This window comes from Coturnix japonica, chromosome W (genome assembly GCF_054131305.1).
Source record: "Coturnix japonica strain WE chromosome W, WE-NBRP24, whole genome shotgun sequence".
In the NCBI taxonomy this organism is placed as follows: domain Eukaryota; kingdom Metazoa; phylum Chordata; class Aves; order Galliformes; family Phasianidae; genus Coturnix; species Coturnix japonica.
In genome coordinates, this window is record NC_140701.1 from 6,524,395 (window position 1) to 6,540,741 (window position 16,347).

The 16,347-nt window shown below is 44.6% G+C and overlaps 1 protein-coding gene and 1 long non-coding RNA gene across 2 annotated transcripts in view; one reads left to right on the forward strand and one right to left on the reverse strand.

Moving 5' to 3' along the window:
* The window catches only part of LOC146754426 (uncharacterized), a 599,901-nt gene that overhangs the window by 162,001 nt on the left and 421,553 nt on the right, over positions 1 to 16,347 (reverse strand). The window lies entirely within an intron of this gene.
* Positions 3,027 to 5,198, forward strand: LOC146754433 (uncharacterized). The gene is made up of 3 exons (XR_014938922.1): positions 3,027 to 3,109; positions 3,845 to 3,971; positions 4,512 to 5,198. It is a non-coding gene; the product is annotated as an uncharacterized LOC146754433 (long non-coding RNA).

Consider the following 16,347-nt stretch of genomic DNA (forward strand, 5'->3'; position numbering starts at 1 on the left):
GCTGACAAAGATGACTTTATAAAGGAATTAAAACAACGCATTAACCACAGTAGCCCTCAGTGTTTGCCAGAAATACCTTTACTTGAAGAAAGACAAAGTAGAAGGAATGACTCTGTAAATGAAAAGGTATGATTATATTTATAGAAAGTAAGTACTTAACATCTTGTTAACCCCTTTTTGTTCTTCTGTTTTCCTAGGAGAAACTGGAGCTGGAATCATTTTCCTTAGCATATAGTCCTTTAACTACATATTCAGTGATGAGTACTTGTTGGTTCTTTTTTTCTTCCACTCAAACATGAGCTCTCATCTTCTCAAAACTATTTTATTTACTAGAACACCATCTCTGTGTGTACATTATGGAACTTTTCCATGCAGTTTTCCATGTATTCGTATGTGGATGCTGAAGATTAGGCAGAGGTTTAGCCTTTGGTGTTCTAACATAGCAGCTGTGAGCGTGCAGAGTATGGGGGGAATGGATGACAAAACGACCAGCGTTACAGATTTTGTCCCTAAATAATGTCTCGCTTTCTCTCTTTTGGAGGCAGAATACTGCCTGAGACTGTTAGTGAGACCCAGTAGGGTGTATCTGAAGATCACACAATGAATAGATGTTACTACCTTCCCACACTTGTGCTGTGTTTCAGCTTACGTGTTCATGTGGCGTCTGAGCTTGAGGTTTTACACTGTAGCTTTAGAAAACTCGAGATATTTTGGAGGTCTAATGCATAGCCTAATCTTTACTCCTTTTAAATATTTACAGCCTAGTAAACAACAAAGCAAAACTAAAACTGGAGAAAGTATTCCATTAAGATGCAAAGCTGAAGACAATTATTTGTCACGTCCATGTACTAGGAGCCTCACTTCATTAAATGAATCTGAGGTTAGTATGAAACTTCAGATCTGAAAATGTTGTGATTGTATTGCTTTTGATAAGGAATGAGTAGGAAAAGATCTCATGTTCTCTAAACAATTCCCAAGTTTTAATTTATTTATCCCTTTCAAGGTGATCAGATCACCTGTTTTTATAGCCTTTGATAGGAATAAAAGCTGTTGAAACAATTGTGTGATGAATTTTTGTCAGGTGCTGTTGAATACTCTCCTCATGTTAATGCTTATGAAGTGGCTCATGATTAGATAAGTTACTTGGAAAAAATTCATGGAGCCACTGAAACGGGCACAGCTAATTGAACTTATTTTCTTCCTCTGCAGGATTTCTGGATATTGTTTTGTTAGCAGATGATGTTAATCATTCCTATATAAGTTTTTAATTGCTAACTTTCATAAAATAGCAGTTACATATATTTTAAAAACAAAGTATTTATTAACCAACTTAATTCTTGGAAATACAGTGGGTGGTGATACTCCATTCAGATTCTTAGCAGAGCCTGATAAAGTGGCTCTGACTACTTTTTGTCTTTCTACAATCTTTGGTAACTTTTTGAGAGGAAGAAGACTCCCCTCAGGGGGTCGGAACAGTGTAAGTAGTAAAAGCTGCTAGTCTGTGTTTGGGACACTGGAGTTTGCTAGTTACTAGCAGCAGTAGAAGCAGCCATCTACCATTTTCTGATGTCCCCAGCAGCCTGTCTTCCATGTGTTCAACCAGCATCTGAACTCATTTTTGATATGCTAGCTGAATTCCTGCCATAGAGAAGGAGGAGTCCAGGGGATCTCAGTTCTGACTTTGTTGTTCCTGTTGAGAAAAACAGGATTGGGTGGATTGTGGACAGTAAGTGCTGCTGGGGAAATGCATACTGACATTTCCCTGTCACTTAGCTGTGCATTTGCTGCCATTTGACCATGAGCAGGTACATGGTAGCCTTCAGCTTAAGTACGGTGTCATTGCTTGAATGTCTGTATTCTCTCCAGGGAAAAGATAGCAATGGAGTTCTTTAATGACTTGTACTGGGCTTGCACCTTGCCAGCTGGACCTTACTTATGTAAATAACATCTCTAGTGTAGAAGAGGAAGGGCAAATTCCCTAAGATCAAGCTGGAAGTTAATCGAACACTTGAATCAAATGCTCCTGTTCCTGCCCAGTTCTGACGCAGCAGAGTTGAGATGAAGAAAATCGTGTCAGTTCTACCACCATTCTCTATTAAAAAAAAAGTGTAGTTGTCTGTGCCCTTGAGAAAAAATGACTTGTAAAGTATCGGGCTCAGTTTAACATGGAGAACTTTTTTTGTGATCATAGATTGGAAATAATTTTAAATGTAACAAGTTCTAGGAAAGAAGGGTAAAACTCTGCTGTAACTGAAATAGACTCCTTCTGTTACAAGTGTTCTTACAGCAGGAAAATCGAATGCTTACATATCCTTTTCCAGATGCTTTATAGCTTTTTAATCTCATGGCTACCTTAACACTTGCACTTAAAATTCTTCTGTGCTATCAGGAGCATTTGGGAACTGTCCTCGACTCTTCTGGAGTGTCCGCAGAAAATGGCAAAACTAGTCGGTTCCCAAAGCCGGAGCTGGAAATCCCACTGACACCTTTGCAACCTGATAAGATGGAGATAAAGCAGCACGGCAGCATGATACCTTTAGGAGTAAAAATGCCTAAGGCAAAAAAGAAAAGAAGTGATGACATGGATGAGGTATGACCTAGACCCAACAGAAAACAAAATATCTGATGCCTTTTTACCATTCTCATTTAAGCATTAAAAAAATGCTATTTCTACCTCAGTAAAGTAGTTGAAGAATTTAACCAATGAACTGCTTTAATGAACAAAACTAATAGCCAAGCTCAGTGATAATGGTTTAAGAGAAGGGAATTTCTCTTAACTTCATTGTGTATTTTCTTTGAAACCTGTAGACATAAATCAGCTTTTTAGACATCATGAGATGTCTAATACTGATATCTTAATGTCCTGTTTTTATAATTGAATGCTTATTTATTATTTGATTTACAGTGGAATAGTTACCACTAGCAGATACTTCCCTACTATTAGCAAAAATGTTTAAAGTGTTCACTTTTGTGACATCAATTGTTCTTTCCAAAAGAATCATGGCTGAAACTTGTCTTTTTTTCCCAGGATTTTGTGAAAAGTGAGAACACGAAAAATACAAAATCTGTCATGGCTTTTAATTCACCCTCTGCAAGTGACGAGAAAATGGTTGGTTTTTGTTCTAGTTTTGAAGCTAGCTTGGGACTTCCTGTAATTGTGTGGTCACACGAAAGAAGCAGTGTCTTATCCTTATGTGTATACCTGAATGGGAATCTTACATGCTTATGTAATTTTTTTCCTATTAAATTCCATAAGCTAACAAAGGGCAAGTCAGTCTGTCCCCAGAGCGTGTAATGGCTGTACTGTGTAATGATTTGGAGGGAAGGATATTGCACACTGAATAGTTGGGAAGAGAAGCTTTAGTGTATTATCGTGTGCTTTTGTAAGTGAAGCCCTTGTATTAAACTAAGGTTCATATCATTAATATGTATGGCAGTTATTAAAAACAGATGTTCACATGTGATAGCAGTATCCTTGGCATGGTCAGAGTATGAGTAGTAAATTTTTCCCATCTGTTGTCTTCTGTTTTGTATGTTTGTTTATTTTATTTTATGTAATTAGAACAGCTTATGTAAGAAACAACTCCACAGCTTGGGAGCTACTTTTAAAGAAACTACTGCCTTATTAAGAAACTTTAAGAAACGTATGCCTTGAAATAGCTGAGATTTTGACAACTCCCTAAAGGGTATAAAATTGTCTACATTACTTGCCGTTGTGGTATCATCAGCATAATGAACAGAGGTGTCAGTAGTAAAGCTCAAAATGTCAACTTAAAATAACGTTGAACTAAAATGAAGTTTAAACAATGCTCTTGTTTCACATGTTCACATCTCTGTTGAACAGAAATCCGGAAAAGACTACTTCCTGAGAAAGCGAGTACATGCTTCAAGACTGACTAAAAAGAAGGATGAAACACTGCAAAAAGTTGGAGATTTTATTCAAAGCTCTCCTTCTATTATACACTCTAAAGGTTGGTGTAGAATAAGTTTTATTCCATGTTTTCTAGACATTGTAGAATGGCTTGTTTCTGCTGTAGGCTATTAATGTATGTGTTCTTAGAGAACTTGTCTGCCATGTTAAGTTGTCCTTTGATTTATGAAGTAAATGCATTTATTCGTCTCTTCAGAGATTCATTATTACATTTGTGAAAACCTACAAGTATACAGAGAAAGTTGGTTCTGTCTTGTGCTTCTGTCAGCACGAAAGTTAGGCCTGTTGTTTAACTCCTGCTGAAGTTTCTGACTTCCAGTGACTTCTGAGCCATGATTGTCTTTCATACTCCATTTTAATGCGTGCTTTAAGCTGCCGTACCTGAACCTATAAACTGTTTCAGCTATAGAAGCAATAAAGAGCCTCGATGAACAAATACAATTTCTGAGTATTTTCACTTAAATTTTACGTGTCATTTATAAACCAAGTTTGTTACGAAGCTTTTTTTGCATTCATTGATTTAAAGACTCACAAAACCAGTAAGTTGATTGGTTTATGTATCAAAACAAATTTCTTCTAGCCAAGAAGCTGATGTCAGCAGTAAGTTCTCCTAAATCAAACGAACCTGAAAGTCTCGAAGAAGGAGAGACCAAGCCAAAACGATGCAAAAGGAAGCTGTATTCCACTGTCGTTTCTGGCCCTCTAGAAATACCTGCTTCTTCGGTAAGCGATTATACTGTAGTCTTGGCTTAAAATAAACTACTAAGGAGTCCAAAGAGACTGGAGGTTTCATCTATTTGCAGGAGGAGGTTGAAAGTACTGAGGTATTTCTTTCTTCTACCAAGTCATTCTTGTTGGTCTTCCTGCTGTTCTGTTTTAGTTTGTCCTCAAAAATCTCTGTGTTTGGCTGGCTTACAGTTTACTAAGTAGGTGATGTAGCAATCACGGAGATGTCTTCTAATTTGGAATCATAGATAATTTCAGTGTGTCGGAGTGGGATTATTCTACTACACGCTTTTCTAGAGCACAACTTAGACAGCTTTTTAGGTATGCTTAAACTATGATCTCCTGTCTAAGCCAACTTGCAAAGGATCTGATGTGCCAGTTTCATGACTCTGTCGGCAGCTATTGTGCTAAGAACATTCTTGCTCTGTTGGAACTGCATCTTTTAATTATATTAGAGTCCTTTTCCTGTTCAGCATAGTGATCATTTGCCCATACTGTAATATCCCTCTGAATTTTTTGATGATTTGACGAATGATAGGGACAGAAACCAAAATGTTATATTTTTTTTGTTAGAGGATGAAGAAGATGAGACAATTTCTTCTCTCCCTGTAGTTCTGAGAACATGGAACTGAACCGAGAACTGAAATTCTGGGCAAGTCATAGCTACAGGGATTGAGGCTAAAAATGTTTTCTGAACGCTTCATGTTTCACAAAACAAGTATTATAATACTCTTTTGAAAGCAAGTATTTCAAAATGAAAGCTGCCTTCAGGCTTTCCTCAGATGTGTGTGCTTTTTTAAGATAAACAGGATTTTGTACATTCTCCATATTTGTTCCTTGTGATTAAGCTGCATTAAAATGATCTTGGTATCCCATAGTTTTCTGAATAAAATATAATAAGCAAATGCCATTCTGAAATCCATTTAGGGGAAGAAATATGTTTGCGTGGGTCAAGAAGAGCTTGTCAGTCTTGTGCGAAAAGATGAGTAACTTTTGAAATGTTTTCTTCAGGAATCTGAGGAACAAAATAAGGAAAGTGATCATCTGATCATCAAGCGACGGCTGAGATCCAGAGCAGCTAAAAAACCTTGAAGAAGCGTGTTTGTTCCCCTTTCTCAGGACATACTTTTATCGTATTATTAAAACTGGTTGTTAATAAACAGTAACAGTTACTCTGTTGTGTTCTTAAATTTGTATATAGGTGTACAGTGTCTCTCTGACAGTTTCAAACTGACTCCATTGAGGCTGAAATAAATACAAGCTTTCTTAAACTGGGTTTGGATTTTATTGTGGTTAAGGGTTTATTTATTTTTGTCTTGCCTCCGCTGTATAGGAACAGTATCTCTGGGACTGATTGCTATTTACCCTTTGTGCAGTAATAACTGTACTTGTTCAGGATGGCCTGGCTTGCTTTTTTCACGTGACTGGTGTACTTAGCAGAACTCTGGCAGAGAGAAGAGCATGAATACACATTAATATTTATGTATACTTAATTTTTGGGCCTTTTTAAAGAATTTTCTTTGGAGAGAAGATGGTGCCAATTCCTCAGTGTGGAAGAAAGGTGCTTTCCCTCACTTGTGCAAGTTCAGCTTTAACTTAATAAACTTAGAAAAATAAACCCAATACATTTGGGGGGAATTCTAATATCCCAAATACTGTTCTCCCCCTCAGTGAGCTTCGAACCTTTAGATGCTGTTGGATGAATTAGCTGAAAGGTTCTCAGCTGGCAGTATGTCCTTGTGTTGTCTCCAAGTCCAATAGTTCCTATAGATTCAATTGCTCAGGAGGTAAAAACATGGATGAAAGCCGACTTGGGTGAATATTTGAGAGTTTGATGGGAGTGAATTGCCTTAAAAGCAGCTGGTGATAGAACAATATACTGATTGTATTTAAAAAAACCCACAATCGTACTATTTGTTGCTGTGCCGATAAGCTTTCTCCTTGCTTGTAGGCTTGTGAGATCCAGGTTTGCAGAAAACAATCTGTGAAAAATCATGGGAATCATGTGGTTTTATGCTCAGCAATCTCATTAAAAACTTGAACTGACTTTTAGAAGCTTTTCTCCATGGTGTTAGCTGGACAAATCTGCATGTGGATGTCAACATGGAGGCTTTTATTGACCTGGACTAGAAAACAGCATTCGTACCTACCAGGTGAGATGGGCAGCTACTGCACAGGTACACAGAAGAAACTGATGGAAGCATAAGTACTTGAAATCACCCTCCGTCCTATTTATTGACCTATGTATGTGAATGCCGTGCATGAATGCCTCATAGCCAGATGTCAAAATGGAACAATGCTGCCTGAAGTGGTTGGTGACAATATGGAAGACGGTTCTGATTAGCTGCAGTTTGCAAATTACTTGCAAATATTTCATATCCAGAAGACTGCAATTTATCAGCCATGCGATATTGGAGGAAAAGTCATTGCAGGGGATGGGAGTGATCTACTTGTTCCAGAAGCTGTTAACAGAGCTCTCGTTGCTACTGGGTACATCATGATATACACTTAATTACACTACTTTTCAAATGGTGTTTTTATTATGAGAACAGCCTCATTGCTGCCTGCTGCTGCATGGGAAAAGTAGTTGCACACTTGGTATAATTATATGTGGTTCTCTGCTGCAAAACTGACCTTTTACAAAACGTCACATGTGGTGTTTGGTGAGTCTCAGGCTTGCCTAATTTCTGTGCATTTTCGTAAGGCACAGCAAGTGCAGAAAACAGGTTGCTTTGTTTAGGGAAAAGAAAAACCAACCACAAATGTTTAGCTGACGTGCGGAATCAAACTCTATAATCCAGAGATGGGTTGTAAAGCAGGTATGTTTATTCCAGCGTTGCGCAGCGCCGGGTGCAAGGGGGATAGCTCCTCCAAACTTGCACACCGACTTGTAAAGCCGTGATACAGAAAGCAGGCAGAAGAAACATCCTTCAAATCCAGAAGGTAAACTCCACCTATTCATTCCTTAACTGGGTTAATAAAGTGCATGGATTTGCCACCACTGAGTGTATGCATTCAACAATTCTATTACTTGCCTTCAAGTGTTGTACCAAACTACAGCACTTGCTATCAAAAATTTTTGCAAAATTGGAGTCCAAACTCCAGAAAGTCTTCTATCCTTCTACAGTTATGTATCCTTATAGGGTACCACTTTACCCTGACTGGGCAATCTCTTGCTTTTAACTTCTATTCAGGGCTTCATGTTTGGCCCTGCTGCCCACACCCCTAAGTGCATCATGTTTGATATTGCTGTGACTCCTGGGGTACAACATTGTTTTTCCCCATTTGTGCTAATGTCAGACTTACAGTTTTTAATCAGTCAATATTGTTGGACCCTTAGCTCCAGTTTTATTAAATTTCTTGCCAGAGCAACCTGGCGGGTACAAGAATTTCTGTATTCCTACTTAGTTTATATTTAATTAATCCAAAAAAACCGTAAACCTTTTCTTGTTGGGCAGTAGCTTCTATTACTGTTACAAAACCATCTATGAGTTGTAAGAAGCACCCATATCCACCAGAAAATAAATCTCTTTATCCTGCTTCCCTAGATGCAATTTCCCGTTGCAGTTTGCACACTGCTTTCCTTTCAGTGGGGCGGAGCCCTCCCTGGGCACTTCAAGCCCCCACTCCCCCCACCTCTCCCTGAGGGGATCTCTGGGTCCTACGGCCCTATTCTGGCACCACAACAGTAACAGCTGTTATTATCACCAATTCCCTTACTATCTGTTTGTCAATCAGTTTTGTTTTGTTTTCATATCGTTCACCTCTTTTCAGTCCTGACATCCCTGTTATACCTTGCCAATCCTTACTCCTCCAGCCTGTGTCTGTCCCAAACTTTCTCACTTTCCAAACTCTCATCATTACAAAAACTACTAACATCCTATTTCAGTTTCACCTCCTTCTCTCCAGGTGTCCAGTGCTAACACTGGGATTTCAGGTTTCCTACATCTCTGCACATGAAGGTTATTCTCACTTCCATTGCCCCCTCCTCCCCACCTCCCCCCTTTGCTGCTTAAAGCAACAGTCTCTGTACCCGGCTCTCTCTCACTCCAAGAGTTCTTGCAAGGGGGGGGAAACAATACAGGGGGTTGCTCTCATACCAGCACACATAAACTCACTTTCTCTTTAACCCTTTTTCCTTTGTACACAATTTCACTATTTGTACCTTCAGTTACACTTTGACACACCCTCAATTATACTTTCTGTATACCAATAGCAATTACACTTTCTTATACCATCAAAGCAGTTTGTCCCATTCCCTTCAAAACCCACAGATCAAACAGTACAATTTTTCAGTTTCCACAAACACCCTTAATACCATATAACTTTCCCTTAGCAATCCATATCATTCAGTTCCTTGAGCTGTTCCACCCTTATCTTTATGGCCTTATTTCATGTTTTTCTTGATTCCCAATTTCATCTTTATCCCCTAGTTTTAATACAGTATTCTCAAAAAGTGGTACTGTCATCCCGGTTCTCTCTACCCCTGTTATCTTTAAGGCCTCATTTGTTAATTTGAGTCCTGACACCTTACAGGCCAGTGATGAACGAGCTGTCCCAGTATCAACTAAAACCACAACTTCTTCCCCCTCAGGTCCCACTTTTATATTTACCAGGGGGTCCTGATGGGACCAAAGTTTTGAAAGCCCCAGAAATTGATCTAATTGTTCTGCTACTCTTATAGAATCTTCAATTAAAGATTTCATTTCCTTCTTAAAATTTCTAATTTCTCCACTAGTGAGTGGGGAGTTTACATAGCATATTTGTCCTTGTCCCAATGGGACCTCCCATAAGGGGTACACTGAGGTGCTGGTACAGCTAGTGTCTGGGAAAGGAGAAATTTTTATGTCCCTTTCACATTGTTTTAATTCTCTCCTGAGCCCAGCATGCCCCTCTTTTCTGTGAAATGTCCCTGTGTGCTTTACCATTTCCTCTTACTGGGGCAGCGCCTGTCTCCCTTTGTGCTACATTGGGGTTATATGGGGGGGAGATTCTCAGGAGGGTCCCATTGATTAGTTCCTTTTTCTAATTCCTCTCCTTCCTGGTCCGGGCCTTTTTCTTTTTACTAATAACAGGCTGATTTCTTGTATCCAACAGGCAGCATATTCTGATTCCTCCTTTGAAAAGGGGTTTTGTTCTTTACATATAAATTCGAGATCTGACAAACCCAACCTTCATCAGATCCATATTTTGGCCAAATATTGATTTTCCCTGTAGTGGATCTCTAGGCCATATCTAACACAATATTTAAACATCTTTTCCCTATCCTTTTTCCTGGTTTTGGGATCATTTTAACCCGTCCTCCAACTTATATACTAACCATCAATGATTACATTATTTGATGAGGGTGTTCTTGCTTAGAGTCCCTCCCGGTTCCCCAGCAATATCCCTCTGATATGCCAATATACATCCTAAGAGATTTTCTTAGGTATCTCTTTCCCTTATGTTCCTACACACACGAAGAGGGGGAGCAATGGTTCAAAAACAAATTTCGTAAAGTTAACATGTTAAAGCGGAGGTAACACAACCCTATTGTTTCTCTAATCTGGATCATTATCACATTTAAACCGCGGTATTTTCTACAACAAAAGCAACAGGGTCTCGATACTAATTGTGGTTTGCCTTTTGTGGGCTTTTACCCTGCAGGATCATCTGCTTCTGTCTTTAGTGAAAGGACTCTCCCTCAGCAATCCCAGACCCTGGAGGTTGATGAGAGAGTCCGGGGAATGGGAGATTTCCCTTTAGTCGGGGAAGAGGTGGTCTGTGAGTGCCTAGGAAACATTAAGGTCCATAAATCCATGGGACCTGATGGAGTGCATCCGCGGGTGCTGAGAGAACTGGCGGAGGTCGTTGCTGAGCCGCTCTCTGTAATCTATCAGAGGTCTTGGAGAACTGGGGAGGTGCCTGAAGACTGGAGGACGGCCAGTGTCAGTCCATTCTTCAAAAAGGGCAAGAAGGAAGACCCGGGTAATTATAGGCCAGTCAGCCTCACCTCTGTCCCAGGGAAGGTGATTGAACAGCTTGTTCTGGATGCCATCTCCAGACAACTGGGTGATAAGGAGGTTATCAGCAGTCCTCAGCATGGGTTCACCAAGGGGAGGTCATGCTCGACCAACCTGGTCGCCTTTTATGAAGATGTCACTAGCTGGGTGGACGAGGGGCGGGGCGGTAGATGTAGTCTACCTTGATTTCAGTAAGGCTTTTGATACTGTCCCCCATGACATCCTTATAACAAAGCTGAGGAAGTATGGGATAGATGAGCAAACAGTGAAGTGGGTCGAGAATTGGCTGACTGGCAGAGTGCAGAGGGTTGTCGTTGGCGGTGCGGTGTCTGGCTTGAGGCCTGTAACTAGCGGCATCCCCCAGGGGTCTGTGCTGGGTCCGGTCTTGTTCAACATCTTCATCAACAACCTTGATGAGGGGATAGTGACCACCCTCAGCAAGTTTGCTGATGACACGAAGTTGGGAGGATTGGCTGACACGCCTGAAGGCTGTGCTGCCATTCAGCGAGATCTGGACAGGCTGGAGAGCTGGGCAGTAAGAAACCGGATGAGGTTTAACAAAAGCAAGTGTAGAGTCTTGCACCTGGGTAGAAATAATTGCATGCACCAGTACAGGCTGGGGGAAGAGCTGCTGGAGAGGAGCTCTGCTGAGAGGGACCTGGGCGTCCTGGTGGACGACAGATTGACCATGAGCCAGCAGTGTGCCCTTGTAGCCAAAAAAGCCAATGGCATTATGGGGTGCATTAAAAAGAGCGTGTCCAGCAGGTCAAAGGAGGTGATCCTCCCCCTCTACTCTGCCCTGGTGAGGCCTCATTTGGAATATTGTGTCCAGTTCTGGGCTCCCCAGTAAAAAAAAGACAGGGATCTCTTGGAAAGAGTCCAGCGGAGGGCCACTAAGATGGTGAAGGGCCTGGAGCATCTCCCCTATGAGGAGGGACTTAGGGAACTGGGTCTGTTTAGCCTTGAAAAAAGAAGGCTGAGAGGGGACCTGATCCAGGTTTATAAATACCTGAGGTGTGGGGGCCATAGTGGTGAGGCTGGTCTCTTTTCAGTAGTGCGTGGGGACAGGACTAGGGGTAATGGGATGAAAGTACAGCATAGGAAGTTCCACACGAATGTGCGGAAGAACTTCTTTACAGTGAGGGTGACAGAGCACTGGAACAGGCTGCCCAGGGAGGTGGTGGAGTCTCCTTCTCTGGAGATATTTAAGACCCGCCTGGACGCCGAGCTGTGCAACATGGTGTAGGGAGCCTGCTTTGGCAGGGGGGTTGGACTCGATGATCTCTAGAGGTCCCTTCCAACCCCTACAATTCTGTGATTCTGTGATTCTGTGATTCTGCGATTCTGTGAAGTCACCTCACCACCCAGGCAGGACCGCTGAAATCAGTGGGGTGCACCTCTCCTGTCCAGGAACCCGAAAGAGGTGATAATAATCCCAGGCCAGCAATTGTAGTATTGATATGATGATTTTATTCAAAGTCTTTGTTAAACAAAGAGGGAAGGAAGGGAGGGGTGCGCTGGGGGGGGGAATGGGAGGGGTGGAGGAGGGTTGATGTCAGACTGTGAAATCAATTTTTTTAATCTTAATTCTGCTTCAGAAACAACATCTGATTCCCACGCTCTCTGCTTGGTATTTTGTCTTTTGATGCAAACACATAAGCCCCATTGGTGCCTGGTTCAGCAGTTCAGCTTCCTTTGTGCCCTTTGCCTGGTTGTAGGGAAGGTGGCAGGCTCTGATTCAATGACTGTGTTGTATGGACACAGTATTTATCGCCATGTATCCAAAGGTGCAACAGTTTCTGGAAACCCAGGTGGGATCCTATAGGTGATGGTTCTCTCGCCACCAAGTATCCAGTTGCCAGCAGTGGGTGAGTTCACTGGGACTTTGGGGATGGGAGGTGCCAACTAGCAAGCCTTCAATATCTGCTACTAAAATCAGACTTGGAAGCACGTTACTCGTGGGAAATACACTTGGTGCAGGAAAGGGGATTTCCTTAGCCATCAAAAAAAGATGAAACTGCAGATCTATCAACAAAAATGTAAGCACGTGACACTCGACTTGGCGGGTCTGTGGGAAGGTCAGCTTCTCCGTGTTTGTATTTCAGCCATCATCCTCCACACTGGAGAGGATTTATCCGCTTGGCTTGCTTAATTGCAGCACGTTTCACACACGTGGATAACCTGTGCATATTGCGTCACTACCCCTGTGGCCTGAGGTGTTGCACCAGGCTGGAAATAATGCCTTCTTGCGGTTGTTGAAGCTCTGCAAAAGTTTGCCAAGCAAAGTTGTGGATGCTCCATCCCTGGAGGTGTTCAAGGCCAGGCTGGATGGAGCTCTGGGCAGCAAGACTCTGTGGGTGGCATCTCTGCCCGAGGCAGTGGGGCTGGGGTTCTGAGTTCTTCACTGTCCCTTGCAAGCCAAGCCATTCTATGATTCTGCATTTCTATGATGTAAGCACCAGCCCCACACAGCCCTGGTGCAGTGCATCACAAGAGCAGCAGCCTGCGGGGAGCCGCCACCCGGAATCACAGAGATGTGAGGTCACAATGCCCCATCCTATGACTGTGCTGAGCTGCGTCATGAGCTCATGAGGCCTGGCCACAGTCTTGGCTCAGTGCGACACTCACTGTGGCTGCAGCGGTGGTGTTGGAAGCGTGGTGCAAGTGTGGGGGCGGCCATGGACCCTGCCCGCCTTGTCCTCTTCCTCCTATTGGTGGCCATGAGTTTTCAGGAGAGCTGTGCTGCTCCGTGGCGAGCACGGGGAGCAGGTGAGTGGGTAGAGATGGGACCCAAACTGAGCAGCGCTGGGAGCAAGAAGTCAGGCTGTGTCCCCACGGCCCTGTAGTACACTTGCCTGGGGCCTGCCTTCCATGGGGGTGTTGCTGGGTAGGGGGTGATGGGCAGCACTGCAGGAGCCGGGCAAGAGCCCGTGGCTGCGCTGCTCCCCAGGGCTGGCTCCAGCCATGCCAGGCTGTAGCTCTGCTAATTGCTGGCTGCAGCACAGCCTTCGTCCTGGGAGATGCCCGGGGAGAGTTCAGAAGAGGCGTGCTGGGCGTGCATGAGCATTTCTGCTTCAGGCTCATGGCACTCCCCAGTTTCCAAGCCAGAGCCCCAGTCCACAGCCCAGGGGAAGAGACAGGTGTGCTTTCCTCCAGTGCCTCAGTGTGACCTTGCTGTCCATCAGAGGCCTCCCAGTAAGAAAGCCCTGGGGGGCTGCATCTTCTTCCACGTAATCTGTGAGAGATGTGGCACGTGGCCCGGAGAGAGCACTGCATACGCTGCCAGGTGCCAGCCTACGGGTCATCCCGTCCACCCTGCAACTTTGGAAATCATGACCTGAGTTATTCTCCACATCCAGTTACTGAGGGAGAAGGAGATCACACCATATAGTGTATATAAGTGGGAACTTATCTCATCTGTTCTTGATTCTAGATGATGAGCTTCGTGCTCCCTTTCCGGATGCTCCTTTGGATCCGGACTTCATGCCTGTGCCTGGGGGACAACCCAGGGGTAAGTTGTGAGTGTCTGTTTCCTTGGAGGCTGAAACGTTCATGCTCTCATGGTTTACCTGGGTGCAATTTTACTGGAGATCCTCTCCAGGTCTTCCAAGCCTGTTTGTGCCCGGAAGGGTTTGCACAGATGAGCCATGAGTATTTTTTCTCTCGGAGAGCTGCAACATTTCAGTGGGAAGGTTACCGCTGCCCCTCTGCAGCTGAGGGAGCCCAGACCTTTGTATTTGGGCTGTGGCATTCCCCAACCACCGCCAGACCCTACAGGTCACTCAGGGAAAAGGAGGCCCCCACATGTGCCGGAAGCTCTCCTCACCTGTGTCTGATCACACTTGTGTCTGCAGGCCCTCCCTTGTATGCTCTGCTACTCAGTTGATGCTGTAGTGTGTGACTAAAACTTTTCATGGGTCTTTGGTTGCAGAAGTGCCCCCAGTGTGGGCCTTGCCCGGTCATCGGTTTCCTCCTGTGCTGGAGCCCAGCTGGAATCCCAGCAGTGAGTACTCTGTCTTCACTGACTTGGCTGACTCGCCGCTGATCTTCAGATCTTCATGCACATGATATTTAACTTCATACATTCTGTTAAGGTCCGGAAAGAGAAGAGGATGAATCCAATCGAGGAAAATACTCTCAGGGCTCATCCCGTCTCCTGAAGCGACTGCTGAAGGAAATGGAGATGGCAGAGCGTGGTGGGTATACTTCAGTCTGTTCACTGTGGGACCTGGGAAGCTGAGGTGTGATATACAGGTGTGGGCAGGCTGTAGCCTGCACAGCAGGAAGGGATGGGTCAGAGCCGTGCTGCAGCCGTGTTCCGTGTATCACCTTGCAGGTGCTGTCAAGCACCAGAGCTGGTCTGCTGCCAGATGGTCTGCATCCAGCCAAGACCCAGAGGCAGCTGCTCCCCCAGCACAACCATTACTTGTCAGAGCTGCTTTGTGCAGTCATTGGCACCCAGATGGCAGCAAGTGGCAAAGTGGCAAGTGCTGTGCTTCTGTTCATCCAAAGCCCTCCGTGCAGCTGAGCAAGTTCAAGGCAGGAGGAGCATCCCGAGCAGGGTTGGCTGCCTTTGCTAATGCTGGAAATGAGGTGGAGATGCTGATTTTGAAGGCTTGGACTGTGTGTTAGATCTTGGATTTCAGCCTGCAGCTACCTGGCTGTGACGGGCTGGTGACAGCACAGTATGTGAGGGCCTTGCACAGGAGCTGATTTCTCAAGAGGTGTGAGGGAGTCAGCATTGTCCAATAGCTGGGAGGGCCCAAATGCCCTTGGGTAACAGAGGGGCTCACAGTGTACTTGGGGGGGGGCCTGGACTTTACCTGAGCTCGGGATTGGAGAAGCTCAGTTTTTGATGAGGGCACGTGACATCCCAATCCTACTGCCCTGCTTTCTTTCTAAAGGAACGGACCAACAAAGTGAGAGGGATGCACTCCAGGAAGGTGGATATCCCACACTGCCTGTCCCGGATGCACTGCAGGAAGGCGGATATCCCACACTGCCGGTCCCGGACAGAGGAATGCAGGCAGCACCAACCGGCATGCCAGGTAATTTCTGTCCTATGATCATACGGTGTCACGAACCAGAGTCACTGCGTGCCTGCAGGCTCTTGCTGCCAGCTCTTGCACACCAGGTCAGCAGCCAGACCTGAGCGTGTGAGCATAGAGCACATGTAAAAGAAGCCAGGGGTGGCTCTCTGAAAATGGCTGGCCTTCGTGGGGTGTGGAGAGTTGTTCCAGCAATGTGCCAGGGAAGGTACTTGCAGACCTCTGTGACCCTGCTCAGCTCCCACCGCTCCCAGATCGCAGAGTTTGCCCTTTTGGAACGAAGCCACCTGAGGGTGATGAGTAGGGTCTTGTGTGGTAGGAGCCTGCAGGAGTGTTTCTCCCCTGGGCTGGCTCTGGCTGTGCCCTGTGCTGGCTGAAGCCTGACCTTCAGCCTGGGGGGCGTCCCACAGGGGGAGCTCAGGACACGCATGCCGGGAAAAGCGTGAGGGATTCTGCTCTGTAGCTCTCCCCACAGACCAAGCCCAGACCCCAGAGTACAGCCCCAGCTCTCGGCCCAGAGGAGGACACGGGTAGTGCCTGTGCAGCCTCTCCGTACCCAACGAGAGGTGGAAGCAATCCTTCTTGTCCTCCGGTGCTTCGGCACCAGAGACGGAGGCACCCACTGACAAAATGACCTCTT